The following is an 18,980-nucleotide window of genomic DNA, read 5'->3' on the forward strand; positions in this document are numbered from 1 at the left end:
GAAATTTTATCAAACTTTATGTGGCTTAGGCTAAGTAAATGGCAAGTCAGAAGAGTTAGAAAGGGTCATCAATTAGGAAGCAAGGGTATTTGACAGTACCCTAAGATAAATATGGGGATTTCAAGTTACAAGTGAAGAGGCTTGGGAAAGAGAAAAACTTCAAACCAGATGCTGAACTCTTCGAAAAATGAGAATAATCACTTTTGAGAAAATATGTAATAGCCAAGAGATGGAATGAACCTCAAAGAAAAAGAGATTGCTGAGTATTAGTACTAGGGTGAGAATATGGAATTAACACTGTGAAGAAAGAAGAGTTTCTACTGCTTCTCTTGATACATTGTGACTGATGAATGAATGTGTAAAGGTGCATCCAATACTGGCTGTGGTATAGGCCCACAAATGGGATAGGGCTAGCATGATGAGTATGAAGGAGTAAGGAGTTATGGCCAGGAAAGGGAGCTTTGATCTAGATAGCCTGTGGCTAAGCCACTGGAATTTTTTATTTTTTTCAATTTATTTATTTTTAACTTTCTTTTTAAATGTTGAGTTCCAAATCCTTTTTCTTCAGCTCAGCTCATCCTCCACCCACTGAGCAAACAAGCAATATGAGACCTATTTAATCTATTTTTTTTTAGTTTTTAACTTTCACTTTACAAGATTTTGAGTTCCATTTTCTTCCCTCCCTCCTTTCCTTTCCCTCTTCGCAAGAGAGCAAGAGCAAGAAATCCAATATAGGCTATACATCTAAAATCATATTAAATACATTTATACATATATATATATATATATACATATATATATATATATATATATATTAGTCATGTTGTGAAAGAAGAATCATAACAAAAGGGAAAAACCATGAGAAAGAAAAAGCAAACAAAAAAGTGAAAATAGTATGCTTTGATCTGCACTCAGACTCTACAGATGTTTCTCTGGCTAGGATAGCATTTTTCTTCGTAAACCTTTTAAAAATGACTGAAATCTTTGTACAGCTGCAAAGAGCCAAGTCTATGAAAGTTGATCATTGTGCAATGTTGTTGTTACTATGTGCAGTGCTCTCCTGGCTCTGTGCACTTCATTCAGCATCAGTTCATTTAAGTCTATGTTTTGTTTTTTTCTGAAACCCACCTATTCTTCATTTCTTATAGCATAATAGTATTCCATTACATTTGTATAGGACAATTTGTTCAGCTGTTCCTCAGTTGAAGGGCATTCCCTCAATTTCCAATTCTTTACCACTATAAAAAGAGCTGCAATAAATATTTTTATACATGCGAGTCCTTTTCCCTTTGTGTGATTTCTTTGGGATACAGTCCCAGTAGTGGCAATACTGAGTCAAAAACAGCACAGATTTGTTGTCCTTTGGGCATAGTGCCAAATTGCTCTCCAGAATGCTCAGTTCAGTTTGCAATTCCACCAACAATGCATTAGTGTTCCAATTTTCTCATATCTTCTCCAAAATTTATAATTTTTCTTTTTTTTTTTTGTTCTATTAGCCAATCTGATAGGCGTGAGGTGCTTCCTCAGAGTTGTTTTAATCTATATTTCTCTAATCAATAGTGATTTAGAGAATTTTTTCATCTGACTATAGGAAGCTTTAATTTCTTCATCTAAAAACTGCCTGTTTGTCTCCTTTGACCACTTATCAAGTAGGGGAAAACTTGTATTCTTACAGATTTGTCTCAGTTCTTCACATATTTAAGAAATGAGGCCCTTATCAGAGACACTGGCAGTAAAATTATTGCCCAGCTTTCTGGTTTCCTTCTAGTCTTGTTTACTTTGGCTTTGTTTGTGTGAAAACTTTTAATTTAATGTAATAAAAATCATCCATTTTGCATTTCATTATGTTCTCTATCTCTTGTTTGGGTATATATTCCTCCCTTCTCCATAGATCAAACCAGTGAACTATTCCTTGCCCTCTTAATTTGCTTATGGTATCATCTTCTACGTCTACATCATGTACCCCTTCTGACATTGGTATTGGGATGTGACATGTTGATCTGTACCTAATTTGTGTCATGATGTTTTCCAGTTTTTCTGGTAATTTTTTTTGTTAAATAGTGAGTTCTAATCACAGAATCTGGAGTTTTGGGGATTACTACTATGTCTTATGTACCTAACCCATCCACTGATCCAGCACTCTGTTTTCACTCTTTACCAAACAGTGTTGATGACTGCTGTTTTATGACATAGTTTTAGATGTGGTTCAGCTAGGTCACCTTCCTTTATTTACTTTTCATTAATTCCTTTGATATTCTTGACATTTTGTTCCTACAAGTGAATTTTGTTATTAGTTTTTCAGCTCTATAAAATTATTTTTGATAATTTGATTGGTATGACACCGAATTAGTAAATTAATTTATGTAGAATTGTCACTTTTATTATATTAACTTAGAATCTATTGAAATAATCATAGAATTTCTGTTAGTTTTGTTATTGATATATGCAATTATACTGATAGCTTTCCTGATAATTGGGTCAGCTCTGCATTCCTGGTATAAATCCCACCTGGTCATAGTGTATTATCCTCAGAATAAACTGCTGTAAACTCTTTGCTCATATTTTATTGAAATTTTTGCACCAATATTCATTAGTGAACGGGTCTAAAATTCTCTTTCTTTGTTTTAGTTTAGCTATAAGCCCCATCCTTGTGTCATAAAAGGAATTTGGTAGGAATCCCCCTAGTTTTCCAAATAGTTTAGATAGTATTGGAAATAATTGAAGCTCATACATTCAACCACAATGGGTCCCTGATCAAGTTCCACTTAATGGATGTATTTGGGGCCCTCGGGGCTTTGAGTGAACTCAGAGTGAATGTCAATGGTAAGCATTTCTCTTTGGAACAGCAACCCTGACGGCCTTCCCCTCCCAACTTGATTTTTTTGTTTTGTTTTATTTTGTTTTTCATTACAGGGGCCAACCCTTAATTCATTTCTAAAAGAGACAAGGCCTATTACTTGAATGAACATTACCTCACTTTAAGTGAGTACCTGAAAAGACCTTAATCAAAGTCAATTACAAGTCATGTCATCATTTCCTTTATGTCATGGTGCTCTTCAAAAACTCAGGACAAACACAACAACAATTTGGTTTTCCTCTTCCTTTTTTAAATCAAATTAATCTAAGATATCTATTTTTTTCATTAAACCAGTGCTTAGTTTTATTAGTTCAATAATTTTCTTACTTTCAATTGTATTAATCTCTTCTTAGAGTTTCAGAATTTCTAATTTGGCATTTCATTGGGTATTTTCAATTTGTTCTTTTTCTAGCTTTTTTTAGTTATGTGTCCAATTCATTGATCTCCTCTTTCACTATTTTATTTATGTAAGCATTTAAAGATTCAAAATTTTCCTTAAGAACTGGTTACAGCCTACGTCAATAATTTACTTTTCTATATATTACCAACAAAAAATAAAAACAGCAGGATAGAAAGAAAATTTTAATTTAAAATAGTTGTAGACAGTACAAAATCATGAGATCATGCCTACAAAGACAAAGTGAGGGACTATAGGAACACAATTACAAGACACTTTTCACACAATTAAGACAGATCTAAACCACTGGAGAAATATTAAGTGCTCATGGATAGCTCAAGACAATATAATAAAAATGACAATTCTACTAAATCAACTACATATTCAGTGTCATACCAATCAAACTACCAAATAGTTATTTTATAGAGCTAGAAAAATAATAACATTTATCTGGAAGATAAAGTATATCAAAGGAATCAATTTTTGCTTTTTTTAAATGTGAAGGAAGATGACCTAGTAGTATCAGTTTTCACACTATATTACAAAGTGGTAATCATCAAAAAAAAAAAAAAGTGTGATATTGGTTAAGAAATAGAGTGATTGATCAATGAAATAGATTATGTAAATGATACATAGTAGTAAGTGACTATAGTAATCTAGTGTTTGAAGAATCCAAATATCCATACTTTGAAAAGAACTCACTGTCTGACAAAATCTACTATGAAAACTCTAAAGCATTTTGGCAGAAACTATAACATAAGGCAACATTCCACAGTGAATGCCCAGATAAATTGAAAATGGGTTCACAATTTAGACATAAATGGTGATATAAGTAAATTAGGTGAGTAAGGAAAAATTTACCTGTCAAATCTATGGATAAGGGAAAAATTAATGACCAAACAAGATATCAAGTGGTGCACTACAGGTTAAATTGATAATTGCAATAAGTTAAATAAAAAATCTTTGCACAAATAAAAACAATGCAGCCAAAATTAAAGAAAAGCAGGAAAGTGGTGGGGAATTTACATCAGCTTCCTCTGATAAAGACCTAATATCTCAAATATGTAGGCATTTAAGACAATTTTACAAAAAAAAATTGACTAATTGTCAAAGAATCAACAAGCAGTTTTCAGAAGAAGACATCAAGCTATTGTCACATAAATTGCTTTTATTCACTATTCATTAGAGTAATAAAAATTAAAACAATTCTGATACCAACTATGAGACCAACTATCAGACTGACTAACATGATAGAAAAGGAAAATGAAAAATCCTAGAGGGAATATGGGAAAAAAATATATGTATGCATACATATGTGTATGTATGTATATATATCTATATATGCACACATACATATATACATATACATACATATATATGTGTGGGTATATATATACACATATATATGTGTGTGTATATATATATTTATATATTTATATATTTAAAACTACTTTTGCCCTATTGGTAGAATTTTGAACTGGTCCAACCACTCTGGAGAACAATTTAGAGCTATACCCAAAGGGTTAATGTATTGATAATGTATTTTTGCTTAATCTGAAGACCTTTCCTATCCATTAATAGGCCCATGTGACCTGCTTAAATCACATGAAAGCTGAAGTCACATATGGTGGAAGGAGCTTACTGAAAGGGTAGAACAGGAAATGTGGAGCACAACTGGGAGGAAGTGAGAACACTTAGAGTGGAGGGAAAGACTGGACTCAGGCAAGCAGACAGCTAGGATTGTGTTTGCGGAAAGACCTCAGCAGAACAGGGGTGGGGCTTGAGATTGGTGTCTCCTGAAGTGATAATGTATATTAACTTCTTTGTTGCTATGATGGATTCAGTTTTCTGGTGTTGGGATTTGGCTTTCTGGTATCTCAATAAATGTTTTTCTTCTGCCTTCTATATGGAAAGTCTGTTATATTTTGTGATTCAGAACTATGCTGGCATATTCATAGTTGCCATAGGTGCTGTAAATATTGCCTTGGAATACAGTTAAAAAAAGAATCAACTATGTAAACCCTTTCACTCAGAAATACTACTCCTAGGTCTCCATCCCAAAGAGCTCAAAGAGAAGTGCAAAGGACTTATATGTGCAAAAATAGTTATTGTAGTTCTTTGTGTGGTGACAAAGAAGTAGATATTAAAAGGATACCCATCAATTAGGGAATGGGTGAACAAGCTGTGGTATTTGATTATGATGAAATATTTTTTGCTAAAAGAAATGGCAAGCAGGTGATTTCAGGAAAGCATGGGAAGATTTACATGAGCTGATACAAAATGAAATGAATGGAATCAGGAAAAAACTGTACACAGTAACAGTAATTTTATAAGGATGATCAACTATTAAAGACTTAACTATGTTAATCAATACAATGATCCGGAGTAATATCAAAGACTCATGATGAAAAATGTCATCTACCTTCAGAAAGAGAACTGATAAAATCTGAATGCAAATTGAAGTATTTTTTCTTCAATTTTTTGAAAATAGGGGTTTTGTTTTGCTTTTTTTTATTTTGTGACATGGCTAATATGGAAATATATTTTAAATAGCAAAAAATACAGAAGAACAAATACCTATTACTTATTTATTTCTCACAGAACATTATACTAGGCATGGTAAAGGGAAATAAAAAGAGATCAGACAAGAAAATTCTTTCTGTAAAATCTTTTATATTCTAGTAGCAAATTTAAAAACAACAGAGATGATAATATGTACTATTGATTAAAGTATTGCAGAAAACTTATATAACTAAGTGCTACATGAGGTCTTAGAGGGTAAAGTCATTTTCAAGATGGCATGGGAAGATTAGAAATGAATCTTAAATGGACGCAGCATTTGAGTTAAGACTTCTAGCAGAATGGCCTGGTATGAATGGGAGTGAGGGAGAGAACATCCTAAGTAGAACAAAGTATTACCTTAGCAAGATATGGTGATATAACAATATGGTGCATATTCATGAAGAAGACCATACTCAGCTACTGTGTGGAGTGTATAAAAGAGAATAATAAGAGATAACTCTTGAAAAGTAAGGTTATTGCATACAGTGAAGGGCCATGAATGACAAGCATTTTTAAAACAGTCATCTAACTCTTTCTGTTCTTTATTACATCTAACTGAGATGTTTATAGCTTATTATTCAAATGAATGATAAAAAATAAATCACATCTCAATATTTAGTGATTATGACAAAGTGCTCATATGTGTGTGTATACATCTCTGTATCATATAGCTAGCTAGCTATGTATAGATAGATATATGAGTAGACATAAAGAGAAGGGGAACTTTACAGAAACATTAAACATGATATTGTTACTGGCAAGTTCATTGTACATGTTTCAATTAAATTGTAAGAATAAGACACTACAAGGATTTTGCCATTAATTCCTTAGGACAATACATGGAAGGAAAATTCACATTTGCATAAGCATTGAGAACTGTGTCAATATATGCAAATAAATTAGAAAATTATCTTAATTATATGGAAAAGTACTGCCCCAGATCACTGCCCCAAAATTTTCATTTTCTTCAATTATCCATATTCTTCAAGAGATAGAATTGTCAATCTCTGGCAAAGTCTGGGCCCCTACCCTTTACTTGCTAGCAGTTTCTAACCCTCCTGCCCCTAGGCAGAGATAGTTCTAAAGATATTTCTACAAGCTTGTTTCTGTAATCACTCACCTCCTTTTAGCTCTCCCTTCCTACAGTTTCACTCTTCTATTTTGTACACTACCTCCCCTCCCAAATTCAAAGTTTCAAATGACTCCACTCACAGTAAGAAACAACCTGCTATTTTATCCATCAACCTAGTCTCCCTTCCTTATACAATCCTTGTAACTCCCCTCCTGGAGCATGCCTGTCTGAAAAGACTGTACATTGTCCTGAATTTCAATTACTTGGCCCTAAATAAGTGCCTCACTTTATTTGCTGATCACTTTGTTTGAGGGTTTTTCTTTTGTGTGCTTGGGTTTTTTTATTTGTTTGTTTTTTTATGGGAGGGAGGTTGTAATAGTGATTTCTCCAGTGCACAGGTACTGTACTTCAGACTCATTTGTAACTTAAATTTTACCACATGTGGTAGAGTTGGAGGAGAAGTTGATCATCTGGATACTATCCTCAGTTTCCTTAAGAATTATTCAATTTTCAAAAAATAGACCTGAAGCTCATCAGAAATTCTTAGCTTTTTTGTGTGTTTTAGACCCCTTTTGGCATTATAACAGTCTTACCACAGTATCTGGCACATAGTTTATGATTAATAAATGTTTATCCTCCTTGCTTTCCCAGAATAATGCTTTTAAATGCAAAAATGAATGCATGAATAAACAAAAATTATACAGCCTTACAAAGGAAAACAATGACACTCAAATGCTATTATTAAAATAATAATACTAGTTTGTGGACCCCAGATAAAGAAACATTGAAAGTTCATTTACCTTTATTTAGAGGTAGCAAGTTTGTGATCCAAAGAAGGTAAGCGGCTTACTTACTTGTGGTCACATAGTTATTAAGGGTTGAGGTGAGGGGAAGAAGCTAAAACCAAAGTTTCCTATTTTCCTATCTCCTAGTCCAGTGTCCTTTCTTTACCATAACTCATTTCTATGTAGAAATGACTGTAGTCAAAAATTTCCAGAAAGTTCATCTAGTTCTGTGTGCCACAACTTACGACAGGGGTATAAGAAGTACTCTGTGGTACCTCCTCAATCATTTTACACCAGTTCATACTGCCCCTGGTGGTTCACTATAACTAAGGGTTTTAGTCTTGTTTCAGGGTTGCCCTCAATATACCCTACTGACTCTATTGGTTCTACTGGATTTTGTGTAGGTCTTATTGTTAAAAAAAACAAAAAAACAAAAAAAAACTGCTTAGTTGGACCAGGGCAGGAAAAAAAATTTTTGGGATACTCTAAATATCCAGTGGCCTATGTTTCTAGATTCATTAGCTTAGAAATGATTTGTCTCCAATGTAATGTTTTAATAGTCTGAATATTTATAAATCTCAAAATGCCAGATTATATACATTTTGTGTAATTCAAATCACAAAATATATGTTTGCATGTGTGCGTGCGTGCGTGCATGCATGTGTGTGTGTGTAATTACAACCACATAAAGCAATTGTAGTGACCATGTGTCTTATGTTTTGCTAATTTTCTTGTGGGGGGGTAGTTATCACTCAAAAAGTACTTGTGAAGTGTAAAAGCACAATGGTACCTGATCAACGAAGGAAACCTCCTAACTTATATCACAACTTCATTTCTATAAAAAAATTAAACTTAAGCCAACATTAGACAACCATTAAATCAGTTAATTCCTCATGAATAAGATATTTTCAAAGAAACAAACTATAAACAACTTTCTCATCCATCTCTAATTTTCCCTATTTGCAACTACTCTAATCATAACATTGTACACTAGCTCTGATTAGGAATATTAATCTTTGTAACACACTTTTTTAGACTGTATCCAAAACATTTCTTAGTCTTGCATTAAATTTGGCTTCAAAAGCCCTATAGGGTTGTTTATCTTTTAACAACTTTAGGTGGAGCAGTTCTAGCAGGAGATATCACTCTGTAATAGACTTTATTTTTCAGCACTGTCATTAATTATCAATCTCCTACAGTCCTTTTGAGCTAATTCCTTGTTTTGTACTCCTCATCCTCCTTTATCTCCATCAGAAGCAATGTTTTCATAAGCATATACAGCTGAGGGAAGGGAATGGGGAAGTGGGAAAGAGAAGAAGAGGGAATGGGGTAGAGACAGAGGAAGGGAAAATAGAACAGTAACAAAAGCCAAAACTACGGTTTATTATGTGGTTAGAAAACTCCCATGAGTAAGTTCTCCTGGAATATTCTCCTTGATGCTTTCAGATCTTTCTTAAAAACTCAAATACCCTTCCAGGTTGTGTCTCAAGCAAAAGCCTGTTGAATTGCAAGAAATGCAAGTTGCTTGTCGACTTCTTAGCTGATATTCCTCAAAAAGTTATTTCTTTTTAAACTTTTCTAGTTTCTTTGATGGAGTTTGAAGTTACCCCATCTATTACAAGAGTGAAAGGTTTTAGCTCAAATTAAAGAGGTAATTAAACTAATTCCATTTGACTACATTACCTCAACAACAACAAAAGCAAAAGGAAGGAAGTCATGGGGCACAGCTCATTCATTATTTCATTCATTCAGTAAGCATTTGTAATAATAACAATAACACTTAGCATTTATATGGTGATTTAAGGTTTGAAAAGTGTTTCACAAGAAGGATCTCATTTTATTCTCACGACACTGGGACATAGGTGCTATTATTAACCTCATTTTATAGACGAAGAAACTAAGGCTTAAGTGAGGTTAAGCAACTTGTCCAGGTTGACAAAACTAGGAAGTGTCAGACTGGATTTGAACCCAAATCTTGACTCCAGATCCAACACTCTATTGATTAGATCACCTAACTGTACGTTTAGAAATTTAATCAATACTTAAGGCTGCCATTATGCTGATCAATACATTTAAAAAAACTATACTCTCTCTAACCTCATATTTGTCTGAAAAATGGCATTCTTTTGTTCAAAGCAAAATATCAAGAGACAGATATGTTGCCATGGTAACTATTTTAGAACTACAAAAGGAAAGGAGGATTTTCAAAATCATAAATTCATTGAAAAAGCTTCAAAGGAACACATTTGAGAAATCTTGAAATTAGATTTTATTGAGATATTTTGAAATTAGACTTTAAACATATAAAACAATTATCCTAGTTTCTACTAATAATAAAATAGCAATATATCCACTGAATAGATGAGTGGACTTGGAGTTAACAAGACCTGAATTCAAATCATAACTTAGACACTTATAGGCTATGTGACTCTGGGCAAGTCACTTAACTTCTATTTGCCTCAATTTCCTCATATGTAAAATAGGCATCATGATAGCATTTACCTTCCAGGATTGTTGTAAGGATCAAAGGAGATAACTGTAAAGTGCTTAGCATAGTGCCTGGCATGTGGTAAACACTATGTAAATGTTAGCTCTCAATAAATGTTAGGTGTATACTTAAGCTCTGTCAGCCTCAATTTCCTCAACTCTAAAATGAGGATAAATAATAACACTTAGTGTCCAGAGTTCTGAGAATAAGACATCATTTGAAAAATACTTTGCAAATTTTAAAGTATGATATAAAGCTGTTTTTTAGCATTTAAATAATAGCAATAATAATAGCTAGCATTTGTATAGCATTTTGCCTTACATGTTATCTCATGTATTTTTCATAACAATCCTGAGTCGATGATTTTATTCCAGTTTTACAAATGAGGAATCTGAGACTGATAGTGATTAAGTCACCTCTCCATTGTCAGATGTTTCAGTGTTTCAGGCAAGATTGGACCTCAGGTCTTCCTGACTTCAAGTCTGACACTCTATCTTCAATCTTATATTTCTCTGTATATATATATATATATATATATATATATATATATATATATATGTATATATACACACACATATATATATATACACACATATACATATACATACAAACACATATATGTATATATACATATATATTCTCATTTTATAGCAATAAGTTTAGCTTATTAATAGAAACACTGGACTTTAAGAGTACCTTGAAGGACCAAGTTATGTCAATTGACTCAATGCGTTTTTAAAAAAATATTTAAGGCAAAGAAAGTAACAATAGTAGATAAAAAAATTTATTTCAAAGTAAAATAGCTTTTAATTATTTGTATTTAAATATATTTAAATTACTTGCATTTAAATATATTTTATATTAATAGTATTATAATAAATTATAATAAGATTTTAAAATTTTACGTCAGTTGACGATCTTAGGCTAATGTTAAGGAGTAAGGCATAATGCAGATTCCGAATTGCAGAGTAAATAATGATAAAAGTGTTTCTTACAGATATTAGTCAGATTATTTTGTTAATTGGACAAACTTACTAAAGTGAGCAGAAAACTTTAAAAATTGTAGATAATTTATATAAATATCAAATTATGTTTGCCATGCAAATAACAACTGAGCTGCCTGTGGATTCCCTGTACTTCAACAAGGTCAGACCATCTGCACAGACAGAATCCCCTATTGCTTGTATGGAGTCAGTAGAGATGCAGCTGAAGAGGTCTTTTTGATTCCAAATATCACCCTCACCTCCTTGTCTCAGGGCAGGTAGCTCCACTCTTAATGAAAAGGCAACTCCTAAAATTGATAGGCCATTGATAGGCTATCAATACCTCAGGGGAAGACAATTTATCAGTTTCCCAGCAGGGTATCACTAGAGGAAGAGAGCTGGACTGGACTGGGAATTCAAATGCTGAAATTTCGCTTGAACCCATACTTAATATTTGTGTGCCTTTAACCTCTGGGGGCCTCAGGGTTACCTTCTACAAAATCAGGACATCATATTAAAAGATAACTAAAACCTTTTCCTTCTAATAATTTTTGTGAGATTTCAATCTTGGAAAGGGATGATTAAAAGAAGTGTTTCTCATGGTAAAAAGGGTCTGAAAGGAGTAAGATCAAGAGACAGAAGGTGGATAGCCTGGATTGCTGTCTAGCCCCAATAAGATGACTACCATAGGGATATATAAAGAGGTAAACTGCAGCATTTTTAAAGGCTATATAGACTTTAAATATATTTGTTAAATTAGCTTAATTTACATGAACAAATTTAAATTGCATAATCCAGATGCTAGTCTAAAGAGAACAAAAACAAAGAGATAATCTACCCTCTCCACCAGGCAAATACACTGTAAAATTAATTCATTTAGTTACTTTTAGAAAAGTCTGCAAAGCAAAGCAGCAAATGATTCCTTGATGCATAATATAGAGCTACTCTGACAACACCATCCTGTGCCTAGTGGGGCAGGAAGCTTCTTGGCAGGATATTCAGAGAATGGTGGTTGTATTAAGTACTAAACCATTTCAACCAACAGAGGATATATAGTGTGGGGGGAAAATAAATATGAGTTCATTTTGTTCTTCAGTGTGTCATTCAGAATATTATAGAAGTTTTTATAGACTACGAGCAAAAAAAATTAAAGCTTACAAATTACAATTTGACTTTAAATAGACAGTAGAACCTGCATATATTCTCACCCTAGCCACCAAAAAACTAAGAGAAAGGAAAACAAATTATGAAGTTGTGAATGTTGTTCCATGACTTTTTGTTTTCTTTCTTTTTTTTTTCCATCTGATGTAGTGACAAGGCCCCATTGAGGGACTTTTTTTTTTTAAACAGCTGAAGAACCCCACTTTCTCTTCAAATGACTTGGAAGTTTAAGAGATTGGTCTAAGGTTACATAAATAGTATATGTCAGGTACAGGTCTGAAATCCAGGACTTCCTCATTTCCAAGGCCATCTCTCTATTCAACATGTCAAAATGACTCTCATGAATTACTATTAGCTTCTGAAAATAAATTGTGCTTTCTGACAAATTATATTCTTGATAAGAGGAGAGTGAAGAGACATAGAAATAGAGACAGTAGAGAGTAACAGACAGAAAAAGGGAGATGGAGATGAAAAAGTACTGAAGAAAATTTTCATCTACGTCAAAATTTAGCTTAAGGCTAGAAGAAATTGTAGTCAAATATTCATTTTATGTCTTATTATGCTAACATGATATGAAAGCAGAAAGATATTCCTTGCTGGGCGTGATGCAGGAGACTAGAAAACACCTCACCTATAGAGACTATAATTACAAAACTGTTAGAGATAATGTCTGGTTCACACATCTGTCTTTTTAGTGATTTTAAGTCCTTGCCTCCACACCTCCCTCTGTTGTTTAATTCTGTCTTGCTGTACCACTTTGCTATGGTCTTTCAGGCTTCAAATGCAGCTGAAGCTCCATCCTGTTCCTGCTCCCAATCATCCATTCTGCTGCATAAGAGAAGAATTATCTTTCTTTAGCATGAGACCACTTAAGCCTCAGGCTAGTCAAAACATCTTCATTTCTGTCCTTGGATAACCCTATATCTCTTGACCAGATGACACATCAAAGTAAAACTCAAAAACTGTAAAATATCTTTTGCTTGCCTTTTTCAACTGAGTATTTCCAACCCTTAACCTTAGCTGAATCAGGGCAAGAAAATTTATTTACCTCTTCTCTGCCCCAGGGTATTAGCCCTTCCAAGGGTCTAGATTTTGAACTGTGAAAAAACTAAAACAGTAAAAACCCTGACATGGTAACAAAAAGCACTTTTATTTAAAAAACTAAGTCCAGATATTCAGCACCAAAGGAAGCCTAGGGAAAGGCAGGTTCTTTCAAGCTTCAGTTACTATCTGTCTCCATAAAATTTTGTATATAGTTCTACTGGACAGATTCATATGGGAATTAATGCTATGCTTGAAAATGAAAGCCTACTCTCCCCTTTTATAAATTCTTATCTTTGCATATAAAATTTTCCTCAAATTCCCTATTTCCTCTAGTCCATCCCATAAAACACAATACTTTAATATGTTTTTAGGTCCTTTGCAAAGTTTGTGATAGGTATTTATTCATGTAAAGATTTTCTGACAGATTGGAGATATTCTGTATGCAATTGTGACACAGTGATTTTGGAGGATGGTGTTTACAATCAATTAATTAATCAATAAACATTTAAGTGCCTACTACGTTCAAGGCACTGCTTCTGTAGTCTGGTTCATCAGATGTGAATCACATCTTTCCATTATCCCAGATGCATTCTCTAGAATAGAAGTGTGTGGAATACAGCTGATCTTTACCCAAATTAAACTCAGAGGTTTCTCAAGGTAGAAGGCAAAAAGGAATTTATTACAATCTCATGAGAAGGGGAGCTTCCGGGGAGATCATGGGTGGTGTCAGCAAGGGAGTGCACCTGAATGGAACTGACTATTATATAGTCCCTAACTCAGAAGCCCACTTGCCTCTCTTCCCATGTTGGAAATCCAGACATACAGTCTAAGTACAGGAATCTACCCCAGAGACAAAGAACACAGAAAGGATCTTGCTCACCCATAAGGGTTTTTGTTGCCAAATATGGAACTTAAGGGAAGAATACTGATGTGACCACCAGAACTTTGGTGGTTCTCTTCCATCCTGGAGCATTTTATTTGCCTAAGGGGGATACTTAGTTATTTTAGCTTTGTCAGGAAGAGTGGGGATTTTGGGAATTCATGCCTGAGGGGTCTTCATTTAACCTGATTTCACTCAGAAGGACAAATTGGTGAGAGGAAATAAAAAGGTCTTCTCCCCAATAAAGATGGCAGCATTGCATGGTCCCAAGTTCAGCTCTTCTGTTTGCTTTGTTTTCCTATGTTTAAATGTTTAAGATGGGGCTCCTAATAGCACCTACCACACTGAGTTGCTATGAGGATCAAATGAGACTTTATGTACATAACTATACATATATATGTACATATATAATAATGTAATATTACATGTGTTATATGTATGCTCAGACAGATAGTTAAATGCCCAGAATATAGTAAGCACTTAATAAATGCTTATTCTCTTTCCCTTCTGTTTGTTGTTGGTTTGGGTCTTTCTTATCTCCTGGGCTTAGTGCAATATCTAGCACAGAGTAGTGTTTAATAAATGCTTATTGACATGATTGAGGATTCTAGGAGCATACCCCAAGGAAGACAAAAAAAAAATTTTAAAAAGCAGTTACTCAGTGGCCTGGGAATTTTAAGAGTATGCAAAGCCTCCTGAAGTTCTCTCTCAATATAATAATTCCTGTGGAAATAGAAACACCAAATCTACACACACACACACACACACACATATACACACACACACATACACACACACGCAGACAGACACACACACACACACACACACACACACACACACATACACCTCTTAATAACATTTTGCCCTGAGCATAATCTTAGGTATAACATCCCATCTGTCTCCATATGAATTGTTGTTTTCTCTAAATCCCAACTCCTTCTTGCAAATGCCTCCTCTCCAATCTCAGCCTGAGGCACATGTTCCTCCAGTTCCTAAAGCACTGTAATCATGACTGGTCTCAAAACCCTCTTCTGCCTTTGCTTCTACCACACCACTGGTTTCCCGCCCTAACTAATGCCTATAGTTCTGGTCAAATAGTAAGCTCAACCACAAAGGTCCATGTGACTCTTCAAGGATGAAATTCGACACAGAAGTTGGTAGACATTATTGCTAAATGACTCATTTCGATTTCCTTTTCATTAAGTTCATAAGGAGTCCCCTTTTCCTTATTTCCTCTACTTATACCAAACAATGACATGGCCTCAGCATAGGACCCCACAATCCTACAGACTTTGCCAAATGTAGTACTGGAGGGGACCTCCTTCTGAATTATGGGAAAACTATAATATAATAATCACAACTTGATCACAAGAACTTAATTGAAAAGGATAAGTTTGAATTTCTAGAAGAAGAAAGAAGCTCTAATAAAGACTCAGTTAAATGGTTGTAGGAAATTGCCTGCATCCTTGCTTCAGACTGCTAAAGGGGTCCATGATATAAGAAAAGGATAAGAATCCCTTCCGTAAATTATACAGTCCAGAGAATAAGGTCTTTAAGAGAGTTCAGCAATTCCCTTCTCATTTGTAGATGTGTACTCTGTGTACAGGTCAGAAGCTCCCAGAGTTTTATAACATTATTTATGTTAATGAGAGTAAAAGATTTTTCCCCACCTATTAATGGGCCTGTCCATTAAGGGAAGCTTGATTTGGGAGAGGTTTATTTTGTTTGGCCAAACTAGACTCTGGGCAACTGCTTTGAAAACCCAGGTGCTGGTGCTTCTCTCTTTCGTAACTATGTATGTTTGTAATGGTCAGACAGTTGAATCTGTCTGTTGATCTGTGACATATGTATTGCTTATCGTCAGACAGTTGGAAGTCCTGTTGGTCTTTATTCCTCTGTATTTTCTTTGAAGTCCAGAGTGCTGACTTTTTTCCCTGAGCTAAGTGAGTGATACACGTGCTTGAATAAAGTAGATTGCTGACCCCTCAAAAGTTGCTTTCCTTTTAGAAAACAGATCTAAGAACCTGTACAGCAGGCCCTCCTGTGTATGCCAGGGTCCTTGCTCTTACAAGTTTCTCTGAGCCTGGCCTCAAAATTTTAAGTTTCTCTCACTCTCATAAGACCCTCAAGAAATTAACAAGCTTCATGCAAATTATCTTGAATTTTTGCAAGAAACACAGAATTGGAGGGGCATAAGCTATTGGACTCTGCCAACAAAGCTCTTCTCCTCTTACACCTATTACAATGAAAGTAAAGCTGTTTGGCAGTACAGGAAATGGAAACAGAAAGGGCAGCTATGAAAAACTAGCAAAATACCTGCAGATGTCAAGAACTGCTGATCAGTCTGCTTCATGATGTACTTCATAGGGATGTCCTGAATTCTGGACACCCTGGGTTTGCATTATGCTTGATACCATTGGAAGGGTCAATGGGACAACTGGAAAATCCTTGGCCCCATTGAAAGGGCTACCTACAACATCTTCTACTAACATTCTGTCCTAATTTATTACTGTTCCACTTTGACAGTGGCAAATTTGGACAAGTGACATCACCATTTAAGACTGGAGAAAGCTGGATGTTTATTTATTTATTATGTTAATGGGGAGTGGTTTAGCCCAGACAAAGGAAATTATTTTTCAAAACAAAAAAAAAAAATCAAAAGCATACGCTAGATATTTAATTAAAAACCTTCCATGCCAGATATTCTACCAATGTTGTGAACAATTACCATAAGGAATAGATTCTGGTTTCCTCTCTACTTCCTTTCACCTTAGCCTTCTGAGGAAAGCACGAAAAGCAGAGAGAGGGACAAAAATGGAGGTAACTGAAAACAGATCCCCAAATGGTCCTGAAGACTCCTCAAATTAGATGAATAGTAATTAACTAGAATCAAACCATATTTGCATAGGCAAAATCGCCAGTAAGGGATGTATCTTTAAGGGATTAAAGGTAAGCCTCTGCTGAAAACTAGTATTGAATACTAGTCATCAGTTTTTTTTTGTTTGTTTGTTTTTATAAATATGTATTAATTTCCTTTCAGGAAAAATACTACATTTAAACTCCTAAAGAAATATTTCCTTGATAGTATAAATGTATTCCATATTTCTGTAATGATTTCTTTATTTTTCCATTTCCTTTTCAGTAATTTAATAACTTATAATTAGCATTATTAAAGCCCTCAAAATGAGGAAAAAACTAATTTGCCACTTAAAAATGGAGGAACCCACAATAGCAGGGACTTTTAAAAACCCTGATAAAGTACCTTCTTTCTTGAGTTAGACTAATTTTATTAACTGTGCCTTCAAGCATCTTAGGGAAAAAGTAACCCAAGCGCATACATCTCAATGATAGGAGCCAATTGTCTATAATTTAGGGCTTCACTTCTTGTCCTAAATAAAATTTAATACAGAATCCTAAAATCCTGAGTCATTTTACAATCCCTTTTAAAGTTCCTAATTTGCCCCATATTTCATTTAGTGGGATATACAACCCAGTATAAATTCAAATAAAATGTGCACACACCTAGCCATCTCCCTCAGAAGGAAGCTTCTCTATGTGGAAAACTTGTTTAATGTGCTGATTTTACAACCAGTATTTACTAACTTCCACAACTGTAAACCTGTCACCTAGAGATTTTTAATACCATATGGCCTTCTCATCTCAAGGTATATATAATGCTGCTTGAGAAAATTATCTTATATAGATTTATTATACATCTGAGAAGTATAAAGTAAGTAAAATATGAAGTTTGAATTTCCTAAACTTTTAAGTAAGATCTTTTTAAAGTCATATAGAAAAGAGATATTTTCCTTTCTTTCTATAAATGACATCATTTTATGTGTTATTTGTTAAGAGAATAAAAAGAGATCTCTGTGTGTGCATATATATGTCTATCTATCTATCTACTCATGAGACAATGAGGCATAGTAGACAAAGCACTAACTAGGCTTAGACTCCAGACAACCAGATTCAAATTCTGCCTTGGGTATTTACCAGCATATAACCATAGACAAATTAGATAATGTAAAATTCAAATAGAAATAGGGTTACTATTCCATACATACTTAAAAAATATAATTTCATCTGTGTTTTATTATATTTTTATTTATTTTGCTAAACATTTCCCAATTATATTTCAATTAGTACACACAGGAATATTGTGGGCTCCATGGAGATGCTGGCCATGTGTTTAACACTTGTCTTAATCTCTTTGAGTCTCAGTTTCCTCATTTTTTAAAAGAAGAACTTAGATTATCTCGAAGTTCCCTTCAACCTCTAAACTGACCATTCTATGATGATGTAGAATGCATGAAGACTTTGCAGGAGTAATAGAAGTCAGGGCATCATGTGACCTCAGCTAATTAGAGTGGGAATCACGAGATTATGTTTTTATCTACTTTGCAATTCTCATAAAGGATGATAGGAGACATGTCCCCAAAACTTACTCATACAACTTCTTAATTCATAGCTTTACATAAATCTAAACCTGGGAACAGCGAGAATACCTTGAACACAAAAGGATATTGCTGAGTTCCTTGTTGAAATTGGAAGAATAACAAAGTTTTAGATGGAGTTTCCATTACCCCAAGTGAAATCAATGAGTATCTCTTCAGGTAAGCTCAAAAAAAAAAAAAAAATAAAAAAGAACAACTCCAAAGGTAAAGGCATGAGTTACACTATAAGATTGATTCAGCATACTTTTGTTGAGCCCCTGATACAAGAGGTGCTAGATGAGTTTAATTGGATGAGTT

The sequence above is a fragment of the Notamacropus eugenii genome, chromosome 2 (genome assembly GCF_028372415.1).
Source record: "Notamacropus eugenii isolate mMacEug1 chromosome 2, mMacEug1.pri_v2, whole genome shotgun sequence".
Lineage (NCBI taxonomy): Eukaryota > Metazoa > Chordata > Mammalia > Diprotodontia > Macropodidae > Notamacropus > Notamacropus eugenii.